General features: G+C 35.3%; 1 protein-coding gene across 5 annotated transcripts in view; it reads left to right on the forward strand.

Moving 5' to 3' along the window:
* The window catches only part of Fxr1 (FMR1 autosomal homolog 1), a 63,765-nt gene that overhangs the window by 18,987 nt on the left and 33,195 nt on the right, over nucleotides 1–11,583 (forward strand). For 4 of the 5 annotated variants that reach the window (XM_010616233.1, XM_010616234.1, XM_010616235.1 and 1 more), the window contains 2 exons: nucleotides 7,634–7,686; nucleotides 9,172–9,265. The gene's annotated coding sequence lies outside the window, so the exon portion shown is untranslated. Of the gene's footprint in view, nucleotides 1–7,633; nucleotides 7,687–9,171; nucleotides 9,266–11,583 lie in introns of those variants that run through there. The other variant, XM_033762542.1, reaches the window with a different exon arrangement.

Here is an 11,583-nt window from a genome sequence, read left to right on the forward strand (position 1 = left end):
AAAAAAAAAAAAAAAAAAGTTCTGTTAATTGCCAGGATTTTCTTCCAAGAATTTTCATCCACTGTGCAAATTTTGGTGCTAATACTTTGATTTTATCAGAAGGGGTTAGTACAACCTTCTGGTAAGAAAACTCAGTTCTAGACTGGGGATGTAGCTCAGTGGTGGAGAGCTTGCTTAACAGGGGTGAGGTCCTGGGCTCACTCCCCAGTGCCAAAAAAGAAAGAAAGCTCAGTCCTTTCAAAAGTTGTTCTTTAGTGGCTTACTGACTGGAAGTGTCAAAAGGTTACAGTCAAGTGCCACAGAAAAATTGCAGGCAAACCAAGTTTGAATATCTTTAAACAGTGATATTTATATCTTGACTGTCAGGTCTTCTAAGATGTCCTCAATTGTAGGAACCATCCTGATTTCAGCAATGTTAAATTGTTAGAACTGGGACTGGAAAGCCAGGTGTGGTGGCATACAGTTGTAATCCTAGCTGCTCAGAAAGTTTAGGTGGAAGGATCTCTGATTTGAGTCCACTTGAGCAGTTTAGCAAGACCTTGTTTCAAAATAGAATAAAAGCCGGGCGTGGTGGCGTACGCCTGTAATCCCAGCACTCAGGAGGCTGAGACAGGAGGATCTCTGTGAATTCGAGACCAACCTGGGCTACATAGTGAGTTCCAGTTCAGTCTCAAGTACATATTGAGACCCTATCTCAAAAAAAACCAAACCAAACAAAACAACAGCAAAAAAACCACACAAACAAAATAGAATAAAAAGGGCTAGGGATGTAGCTCAGTGCTACTGGGTTCAAACCCCCCCCCCCAAAGGGAATTGGGGTCAGGAAGGGTGATTAAGGATAGGAGAAAAAGCAGTAAATATACTAATTCATCAAGTGATACCAAAAGATAACCACGTGCATTATAGTGGTTCATGAGAATTTAAAAATGTGAAGTAGTGAATTTTGCATAAATTTACACCAGTAAGTTTTCCTTTTTAATGGCTTGTTTTTATGATTAGATTTATTCTCAGCAGTAATTTTTAAATGACACAGTGAGATTGAAAATGGACCTTTAGTGAGAGGAAAGGCTCTACAGCCTCAAATCTGAGCCTAGTACTTCTAGTAAAAAACATGTTAATGAATTTAATTTTTAGAAATGTAATACTACAATTGCTTCAGTAAGCAGTGTTTTTTTGGGTTTTTTTTTTTTTCTCATTGGAGAAGGAATAAAAAATGTAAAAGTATTTGTGACCATGCCAAATCTGGAGAAAAATCTTTAAATTTCATGCCAATATCCACGACAAAAGACTGTAAAAAGGAAAATTTTGATAGAACCATCAAAGCGAGAGTGACTCAAACAGTATGGTAAAAATATGGTGAAATTTGAAGTAAACAATATTGTGAGTCTTATAGTTTCTTTTGCTTGCTGTAGAGAATAAATGTGAGTCGGGTGTGGTGGTAATCCTAGCACTTGGGAGGCTGAGGCACGAGGATCACTGTGAGTTTGAGACCAGCCTGGGCTGCATAGTGAGTTCCAGGTCAGTCTCAACTCCATAGTAAGACCCTGTCTCAAAAAACAAACAAAAAAGAATAAATGTGAACTAAAGGCTTACTTTCTGACACACAGATCCCTTGTTTACCATGAAAATTTTTCATAGGTTGGACTTCTGATTGGGATCATTAAAAAGCTAATGATTCTACTAAGTATAGTTCCTGACCTCCATTTAAGATGATTATATTATTTACGGGGGGAGGGTTGGCTAGCTGTTCTTTTGCTGTCAGTAATTTGTTTTGTAATCAGTAAACTTTTTTAAGAATAATTTTGAAATGTAAGTGTTAAATCTTAGTTTTGTCCTTGTGTACCTCTAATTCCTGTGGGAGGCTGAGGCTGTAGGATCACTTAAAATGTTCCAGACCAGTCTAGGCAAAGTAGTAAGAGACTGTCCCAAAACAAAACAAAAGCCAAACCAAAACAACAAAATAAAACAAACCTAAAGCTTTAGGTTGTAAATCTTGAAGTCTTGGATTTTGCTTCTAGGTTTCCATTCAGAAGTTCACTTTATGAATTCAAGTGGTTTAGTTTTGGATTACTGATTACGCTGATAGTCATGTGCTGAGTATTTTTTTCAGTTTCTATTTTCCCCTTTAAGTGGAGTATAAATTTAGTGTTGTAATGAATTAAATAATAGGGAGTCACTGACTATTTAAAACCGTCTAAAGTAATAAACTTTTCCAATCACATTTTTCTAGAGAGGACAATAATGTTCATAATGGATTTAGTGAGAATGTTTTCAAGCATTTTGTATACTGATTAGTATTTTAAACATTTAAATTTTAACCAGAGTGCATGTTTTTGCCTTTCTGGTTGTGAACTGCATGTTGATGTTTTGTTTTGGAATTATGAAAGGTACCTCATTTATACTATTGAGTGTTGGCTACCATGCTTAATCTTGCCATGTTTCATAATTATTAAAATAATATCAGAAAGAAGACTTTTAAACTAGTGTACACACACACACACACACACACACACACACACACACACTATCCACAAGTTACCTGTTTTTTCCAGAAGCCATTTAACTTCTATCTCAGAATTGCAAAGAATCCTACTTAGATGTTTAAATAATAAGGCTGAGATTTATATGCTGGTAAGGATCTGCAAGACACCAAGTGTGAGGAGAAAAGGGAAACATTTTAAAAGTTATGTATTAAAATTATGTTTTTTCCAAATTACTGCTTGCATGGTTTACATCTCTCGTTACTTTACAGCTTGTTCTTACCAGAGAATATTGTTAAATTGGGTATCTAGGTATTTGTTGCCCCCCCCACTTTATTGTCTTTGTTAAATTTTATTTTATTGTTTTGTTTTTGGTACCGGGGATTGAACTCGGGATCTTGTGCTTGCTAGGTAGGTGTTAGAACCACTGAGCTAAATCCCTTGCCCTAAATTTTATTTTTTTTATTGACCCCTATCTCAGCCTTTGTACTGAGATAAATCCCTTGCCTTTAAAAAAAATTTAAGATGGTCTCGCTAAGTTGCAGAGTTGCCCAGGCTGGGCTCAAACTTGTGTTTCTTACAACACACACCTGACTCCTTTTTTAAAGAGTTTGTATGGAGTACTACTTAATATAGCTCATCTTTTCGGTACTATAAATGTATGCCTTTCAGATTTTGTTATTTGGTGTAGAAGGGCATTTTCCTTTTTTTTTTTTTTTTTTTTTTGTTCTGGGGATTGAACTCAGTCAGGTTCTTGAGCTTGTGAGGCAGGTGGTAGAACCACTGAGCTAAATTCCCAGCCCTAGAAGAGCATTTCTTACTCATTTTTTCTCCCAGAATTTTTGTTTTTCTTTTGTACGGGGGATGGAACTTGGGACCTTGCGCTTTCAAGGCAGGCGGTGGAACCACTGAGCTAAATCCCCAGCCCTTTTCCCAAAATTTTTGATTCAAAAATGTTAAATCTTAATCCACTGATTGGTTTTGATGAAGACACTCATTTTTATTTTCCTAAATTATGTATTAACCAAATATTCCAATATAACTTAAAAGCAATCTATTCCTCCCATTTGTAAAATTCTAAATGACTTTCAAATATTTTTGGAATCTGTATTCTTTGGATTTAAAATGTCTTTTCTTTCCATCATCGTGATTATTTTAGTTTTATTTTTTAAAGATACGAATTCCATCCTTTTTAATAAATTTTATTTTATCCTGTTCCCTCAACCCTCCTTCCCTCCCTATGTACCAAAGCTTTGTTTCCATTTTTCCTTCTATTTTCACTTTTGTTACTTCCTTTTCTTCCTCCCTTGTTCCCCTCCCCATTTGAACACCTTCCCGTTTCCTAGCATCCATTGTACATGAGTTCTTATTTCCACATTCATTTTCTCACACCAGACAAACAGTGTGGTATTTAAACATGTGTTCTATTTCATTTAAAAGAGTATGGTCTCAGGGTCCATCCATTTATCTATAAATGTCTGCAGTTTATTTCAGTTTTAAAGTCACTCATTTGGTAGGTACAGTATGGTCTTGTCATCTGCCACCTCAGCCCCTAATTTAAAAAGTTTCTTTATTTTTCTTTGTTGGTAATGGGGATTGAACCGAACGACACCACACTGAGCTACATATCCTGAGCCCTTTTAAAAATTTTTATCTGGAGATATGATCTCACTAAGTTGCCCAAGCTGGGCTCCAGTTTGCTATCATCCTGCCCTAGCCGGGATTACCTGAATGTGCCACCATCCTCAGGTAAAAGTTTCTTTCTTGAATGCTTGTTTTCTGTTTTGAGATAGATTTTTTTTTGGTACTGGGAATTGAACTCGGGTCCTTGTGCTTGCAAGGCAGCCACTGAACTGCTGAGCTAAATCTCCGGCCCCTTGAGATAGGTTTTACTGTGCTTTGTTATGATTTCTTTTTCCCTCTCAGTAGGGTATACAATATCAAAACCCAAGACTATGATGATGTTTTACATTTTTATAAATTTTTACTATTAGGCTTTCAGAAATTCCTGCACATAGGTCCTACACATTTTTGTTGATTTTACTAAGTTGCTATTATGAGAATATCTTTTGTCCATTTTATTTTAGAACTGCTTATTGCTTGCAAACAGAAAGTGAGTTGATAGTTATCTTGCCACCTTACTGAACCACTAGGAAAGTTTTTCTCTTGATTTTTATTTTATGGTAGATTACATTTGAAAATCAGCTTGTTAAATAGTGTTTGCATTGTTAACAGTTTCTTGCTATTTCCTCCTTTCCTTTACCCCTGCGACCCCCAACATGTGCTGCCAAGTATTTCATTTATTGTATGGCATTTCTCTGTGTTTGAACCCAGGGAGCACTGAGCCTCATTCCTAGCTCTTCTTTTTATTCTGAGATGCTCCATTAAGTTGCCTAGACTGGCCTTGATCCTCCTGCCCTCAACTACTGAAGTGGGTGGAATCACAGTTCTGAACCTTTTTGACACCAGGGTCTTGTTTTCTGGGAGACAAATTCTGTGCATGTTCACGTGTATGCAGAATTAGATTTTTTTTTTTTTCCGCTTTGAGTTTATTGGTACATTTTAGAGATACAGTACAGTTACATTCATTGTTGGGATCTTGTACCTCTACATGACAAGTCTTGATTCTCATTTTTTCCCCTTACCTCTGCCCTCCCTTCACCCCCTCAGAATTAGATTCTTATTAAGATCACACAGTGTAGATCTTGGGAATGTGCAATTACTATGAGAATCTGATGCCTCCACTGTTCTCACTAGAGATGGAGCCCAGGAAGTATTGAGAACATTGGGGAGTAGCTGTAAATACAGATGTAGCTTTGCTCCCTTGAGATCTACTCACACCTGCTGTTAACCTACTGTTAGGTTCCTGACAGTTCACAGACTGCTGCTGGTCCTTCCCTTGGGTTTGGGGTCCTCTGGCTGAGATCATAGGCATATACCGCTACACCTGGCTGGGTGTTTAGGCATGCAGTACTCCTTTGTTTTTTATTATATGATGCCCTGTTTACTATTTTGTCAGATACATGGGAATACCATTTTAAGATATTGATCACACTTCAAATGTGTTGTACTGTACTGTCTTCTTTTTTTGATTCTTTTAAATTATACTTGAGTTTTAAATGTAAACAAATGGATAAAATGAGCAGTTATTTAATGATGTCTTAAAACCTTTTAAGTTTGCTTATGTATGGGAATAAGAAGGAAAAGGTTTTATTTTGAGAAGTAAAATCTTCAAGTGCTATGATCAAGGCCCCTCAGGCAGGGCTTGAAACTGGCTGTTTTTCTTACATGTGCCAACCATTTCACTAAAAGCATTTTAGGACTTCTTTGGTGTGTCTGAACTGCCAGTGGCACTACTGGTACTTTTGGGGGCCATGAGGTAAATTTGAGGTGTACGTAATCACTGATTCTGCCATAGTTGATCTGATAATGAAGAGTTACCAAGTCACTAAATAAGTAGCCATGTACATGGTATGGATATACTCCATAAAGGGATGATTCATGCCCTGAATCATGTATGAGAGATATCATGCTCCTCAGAAGGATGCACAATTTAAAACTTATGAATTGCTTATTTCTGGAATTTTTCATTTACTATATTTGGATTGTAATTGATGTCAGGTAAGTGGAACTGCAGAAAACAAAACTGAGGATAAAGAAGGACTATTTTATGGGTCCTAGGCCAAATGAATGTGAGTAGGAACAAATGTCAGCTAGAAGTTGTGGACACTTAACAACGTAAAGCCTCCCTATACCATGTGCAAACAAATATTATTTTAAATATTTTTGTAATAGATTTCAGCAAGGATCTAGCACTGCCATTTTGGATTTCTGAAGCAGATGGGAACCCTCCATCATTCTAATAGCTTAAATGTATTGCCTGTCCATCATCAAATGGACTTGAGTTTTATAGAGATCTGGCCATTAGATGTATCTTATACCTACGATCTAGGGATTAGATTTTGGGGCATAGGGCATTAGAAATTGCTCTTTACAGTCCAAATAAGTTTTAAAGACTTAAATGTAAAGTCTGTATTATATCTTATAGTGGAAAGGCATTAGCAGTGAGATGTCTAGAGCTGTGTATTTTTTCTTTTTTTAAAGAGTTGTGTATATATGTTGTGTAAAATGTGCACCACAAAAAAGTAATGTTACTTTAGTTAATGGTGGACATTGTGGTGTAAGCATGTTTTTGTTATTTTGGTGCAGGGGAGTCTAAGGTATGGTCTCATGAATGCTAGGTAAGCACTAGTTTTTAGATAGATAAAAATAATTTTATTATGATAAGTGAAATTTTCAGGTGGCTTGAAATTCTGATTTGATTTAATCTATTATATGAATTATTCAGACACTACCGATTTAACTATTGTGAAACTTGGTAAGCTCTAGTGTTGAAGGACTAGGAAGTGTTAGTGAAAGCTGAACATAGGAATAACTGCGGATAGCCAAGAGAAGATTTACAAATATTTATGAGCTCGGTGAGTCTTAGTTTTTTTAATTATTTGCTTAAAACATGGGAAGAGTATAATACGGATGGATTTGTTGGTGACATAAATATGAAAGTGATGATCAAATGATTAATATGAGTGAATGTGCATTATATCAAAAATAAATGGGCCAGGATGTCACTATAAGATGATTAGACAGCCTTACCCGGAGAAGGCAACTCTTAATTTTTAGATTTTGTCAGAAAAATAATAAAATTACTTTCAGAATTGTAAGGCAGAAGCTTAATTAGTGAAGTATGATATCTAATTAACTCTTCTGAAAGTGTGGTCAAGAATGTACAAGAGATAAAGCTGTCATGAGTCCTTGCAGTCAGATTCCAGATCTTGAGCTCTTAGTCACAGTACTAAATACAGCCTCATTCAGCTAATGCCTGTGATCCAAGAATGTGCATTTGTTTTTTTTGCAAATTTCAAGGTAGGTGGTACATGTGAAAAATGAGGTTCACAGAGTTAAATTTATAAGATTATACACCTCATGAATGGTGGTGATGTAAATCAAACACTGATCTGTATAATTACAAATTTTGGATGCTTTCAGTATAGCATATTTTCTCTTATTGTATGGTCTCTATGTCTTTATCATATTATAGTTATATGTAACTTTTAACTTACTGTTGATAAGCTTTTAATTTTTGTTTCTTGCAGGGATTTATCAAAGATGTTCATGAAGACTCCCTCACAGTTGTTTTTGAAAATAAGTAAGTTATTTTTATTGACAGATCTTAATTTTAAAGATTGCTGGTGTTACACGTTTCTAGTATTACTGCTAGTGTGCAAATGCTTTTGCTTTTGAGTGGGAATGCTTTGGGTGTAGGATCATCGTAGGAGTTTGTATAAGTTCAGTTTTGATAACTTCTATTTTTCTCTTCAATTTATTCATTACCCTTTCTCAAAACATATATGGGTATCAAGTATTTTTTTTGCAGAAATAGATCCCACAATGACATTTTAATATGCTAAATTTTATTTTTTATTAGTACACGTTTGAAAATGCTTAATTTTTAAAAGCCCACAGTATTGAAATCAGACTGAAGTTAATATACTATCTTGTAATTGCCTGATATTAATTAATGAGAGGCTAGGGTCAGTTTTCTATACATGGGCTAGGTAGTCTAAAAGGAAGGTCAGTCAGTATTGTAGGGTCGAGAAAGAAGGATTATAAAAGAGCACAGTTTAATTGAAGGTCAAAGAACTGTTCAACTTCCACATTTGAGCTGCTCTGGAACTGCCTGCAAAGATCTTTGCCCAACAGCTGCTTTAGTGTAGAAACAAGTGTTGAGATAATTTCTTTCTTTGAGCAGCTGCCATTTAGACGATAGTGGTGGAAAGCAGCAGCCTGAAATCATTTTACTTGTCACATTTTGCTTCACCCCCCAGTGTTGGCAGATAGAGGCCTTAGAAACATTTTATATGTTAGTATTTATCTCTCAGGTGTTTAACTTAGGGCCAGCGAGAATTTAAATGTATGAATTTAGTTTATGGAATGCATAAACAACAGAAAAGCAGTTTAATATATTAATATTTGCTACAAAGATTAAAGAAAGCAAGTGTTTTGTAAGTTCTAATTATAATGTATGTGTTTGTTGTAGAACAGTGAGAGAGCTTTGGTAAGGAATTTTGAAAGGATTGCTTTTTTTGCTCCCCGCCCCTTGGTGTTAAGGATTAAACCCAGGGCCCCTGTAAGCTAAGTATGTGCTGCACCACTGAGCTGCACCCTCAGCCCAAATTAACTTTTTTTCCTTTGAATATATATAGTAAAAAGAATTACGCAGTTTTTATTGTTTTGAAATCTATGAAATTTTTGTTCCTTTCTTCACAAGTCATGTAGTTGTATTTGAGATAAGTTGGTCCCACCATTTTTATTTGGCATCTGTGTAAATGTTACTTTATTTTAATCTAAGTTAGTAATCACTGTGAATTTAGCTGATTCCATTAATAGAATGCTGTATGTATCATTCTTAGGATGATTAACTTGTAATTTGATACAGTGTTGTTTGTAGACATTACCAAAAGTTCTGCAAAATCTGTTCTACCTCAATTTATTATTCAGAAATTACAGTATTAAGAACACTAAATAATTAATTTTAAAAATATACAGTACTAGGCATAGGCTCTGTGTATAGTTTGTTTAAGGAGCTGTTAGAATAGTACATCTTTAGATTAATTCCTTTCTGATCTTTCAGCTGGCAACCAGAACGCCAGGTTCCATTTAATGAAGTTAGATTACCACCACCACCTGATATTAAAAAAGAAATTAGTGAAGGAGACGAAGTAGAGGTATGTGTTAAGTTTCTTTTCTTATAGTACCTACTGTTTAAAATAAAAAAAAAAATTGTGGGCGAGGATGCTGGGGATTGAACCTAGTGCCTTCACAATGAGGCTGCATCTTCATTCCTTTTTTAATTTTGAGATGGAGTCTTAAGTCTGAACTGCCCAGGGTGCACATAGAATTTGGGATCCTTCCTGTCTCAGCCTTCCAGAATGGTGGGATTAGAGGCATATGGCACCTCTGGCTTGTTTTAAATAAATATTCTAGAAAATCTGTTTAGCTGGTGGAGAATATAATTCCTAACTCTTTCTGTGATGGCTGTGTAATGTAGACTTGCTTGAGATTTGGAGTCAGAACGGGATTCTTGTCTCAGCTCTATTTTTGGCTTTGTGGATTTCACTGAAGTGAAATTAAGAATAATAGTACATTTGGATTGATTTAAAAAGAATCTGAGAGAATATGGTGTTAGTCAATATTTTTCATTTTTACTGGTTAGACTAGTGATTTGGTTCGCTATCTTTCAAAATGTTGATAATTAACACCCTCTATTGTAAGCTTAATAAACTGGTTTATATGTAATATGAAATATTATCATTGGCAAACTTTGTGGAATATTGTAGAAATGTCTGGGAAAAATTTAAAAGTCCAGAAAGCAAAAAGGAAACGAAAGAAATCAGAACAGAACACCCCTCCTCCCTGTGGGTTCCTGTTCTACTACTTCTCTTTATTTTGCTTTTTTCAAACTTAATCGGTCTTGGGTGTCTGTCTTTAATGTTAACTGTTGAGTAACATGCCTGCTGTTACACACAAGAAAACTTAAAAGTAATTGTTAGAAATTCAATGGTGAGAATGATGAGTCTAGAACATTTTGTTTTCATTACAAGAAGTTGGTACTAATCTGTTAGATGCTCAAAGATGCTATATAATTTTTACAGGAAGTTGCCTTGATGGAAGAGATTTTTAAAAGTCATTATGTTTACTTAATTTACATAGGAGTGGGTAGGAGAACCTTTTAAATGATGAAATGGGTGTCATTATACATGCATTTTTTTTCTCCGGCTATGCTAAGGATCAAAACCCAAGGCCTTATGCATGCTGGAAAAGTGCTCTATCAATGAGTTGTACCACCTAGCCCTAGGTCAGTGCTTTTACAGTTCTATTCTGTTCCACTGGTCTCTGTCTGCTTTTTGTGGCAGTATCATGCTAGTTTTGTTACTGGAGCTTTGTAGTATAATTTGTTTTTGTTTTATTTTTGACTTTATTAGTGCATGCAGTATGTAATGATTATATTCACCTTGGTTATTTGTACACAGTGGAGTACTACTCTGCCATAAAGAAGGATAAGCTTGAGGCCATTTGTAGGTAAATGTGACACACATTTCTAAGCACTTTTTTCTGCCAGTTTCATTTTCTTTTAATAAGGTTTTGAGTCTTAATCCTTATGCTGGGGAACCAGATAATTTTATTACTTTAACCTGTGATAACTTAAACTTATATTATAAAATGGTTTTGATTTAAATTATTCTTAAGTTCACAGTGCTATTTTATTTTTGCTAAGACAAAACTACGTTGTACCTTGTGTTGACTCTGTAAATATTGGGGTTTAGTTTATTCACCTTTTCTTTTAGAGTTACCTTCCATCAAAAGTGGACACTAAAACTTTTTGGTAAGGAGACCTGTAACTGTAGTCTGAGTATATTAATGTTCTTGAGGAAAATGTCATTGGTGGCACATGGAAATATGATGTAAATTAGAGTGTGAAGTAGGCTCCTTGGTAGGTACTATGGATTATGGCTGTGGTGCTGGGAATTAAGATACTATATGTTCATTTGCACTTGAAATGTCAAGGTGATTCTTTTTTTTTTTGGTGTTGTCTTTCTGTGATTTTTTTCTGTGAGGATAGCAAAAAGATCTTCATTTATTTTCATTTGTCAAAATTAATTTCTCTTATTAACATTTTCCTTCTGGAATTCTAGGCCTGGCAGCAAGAATCAAATCAGGCAAGGAACACCTTTGGTTCAGAAATGTTGTAGAATTAGAAATATGTGGAGGTCAATTTTTGTAGTAGTGCCTTTTATACTTTGTGTTGTCCATGCTCAGACACTTTATTATGAGTCTCCTGTTTATGGAAAAACTGCTCATTGGTAGACTGAAGCTGTTACAGTGCTCTTTTCCTAGTCCATGTGTGGGAAGGTTCAGCATTGTTCTCTGTACCTGCCTCCTGATTTGCGAACTGAAGATCGTTGTGATTGTTTTTCTTCTGTACAATTTTGTGAATCATTATCAAAATGGAAGATAGCATCCTTTTTTTTTTTTTTTTTTTTTG

Source organism: Fukomys damarensis, unplaced genomic scaffold (genome assembly GCF_012274545.1).
Source record: "Fukomys damarensis isolate Sample0158 unplaced genomic scaffold, DMR_v1.0_HiC HiC_scaffold_12, whole genome shotgun sequence".
In the NCBI taxonomy this organism is placed as follows: Eukaryota; Metazoa; Chordata; class Mammalia; order Rodentia; family Bathyergidae; genus Fukomys; species Fukomys damarensis.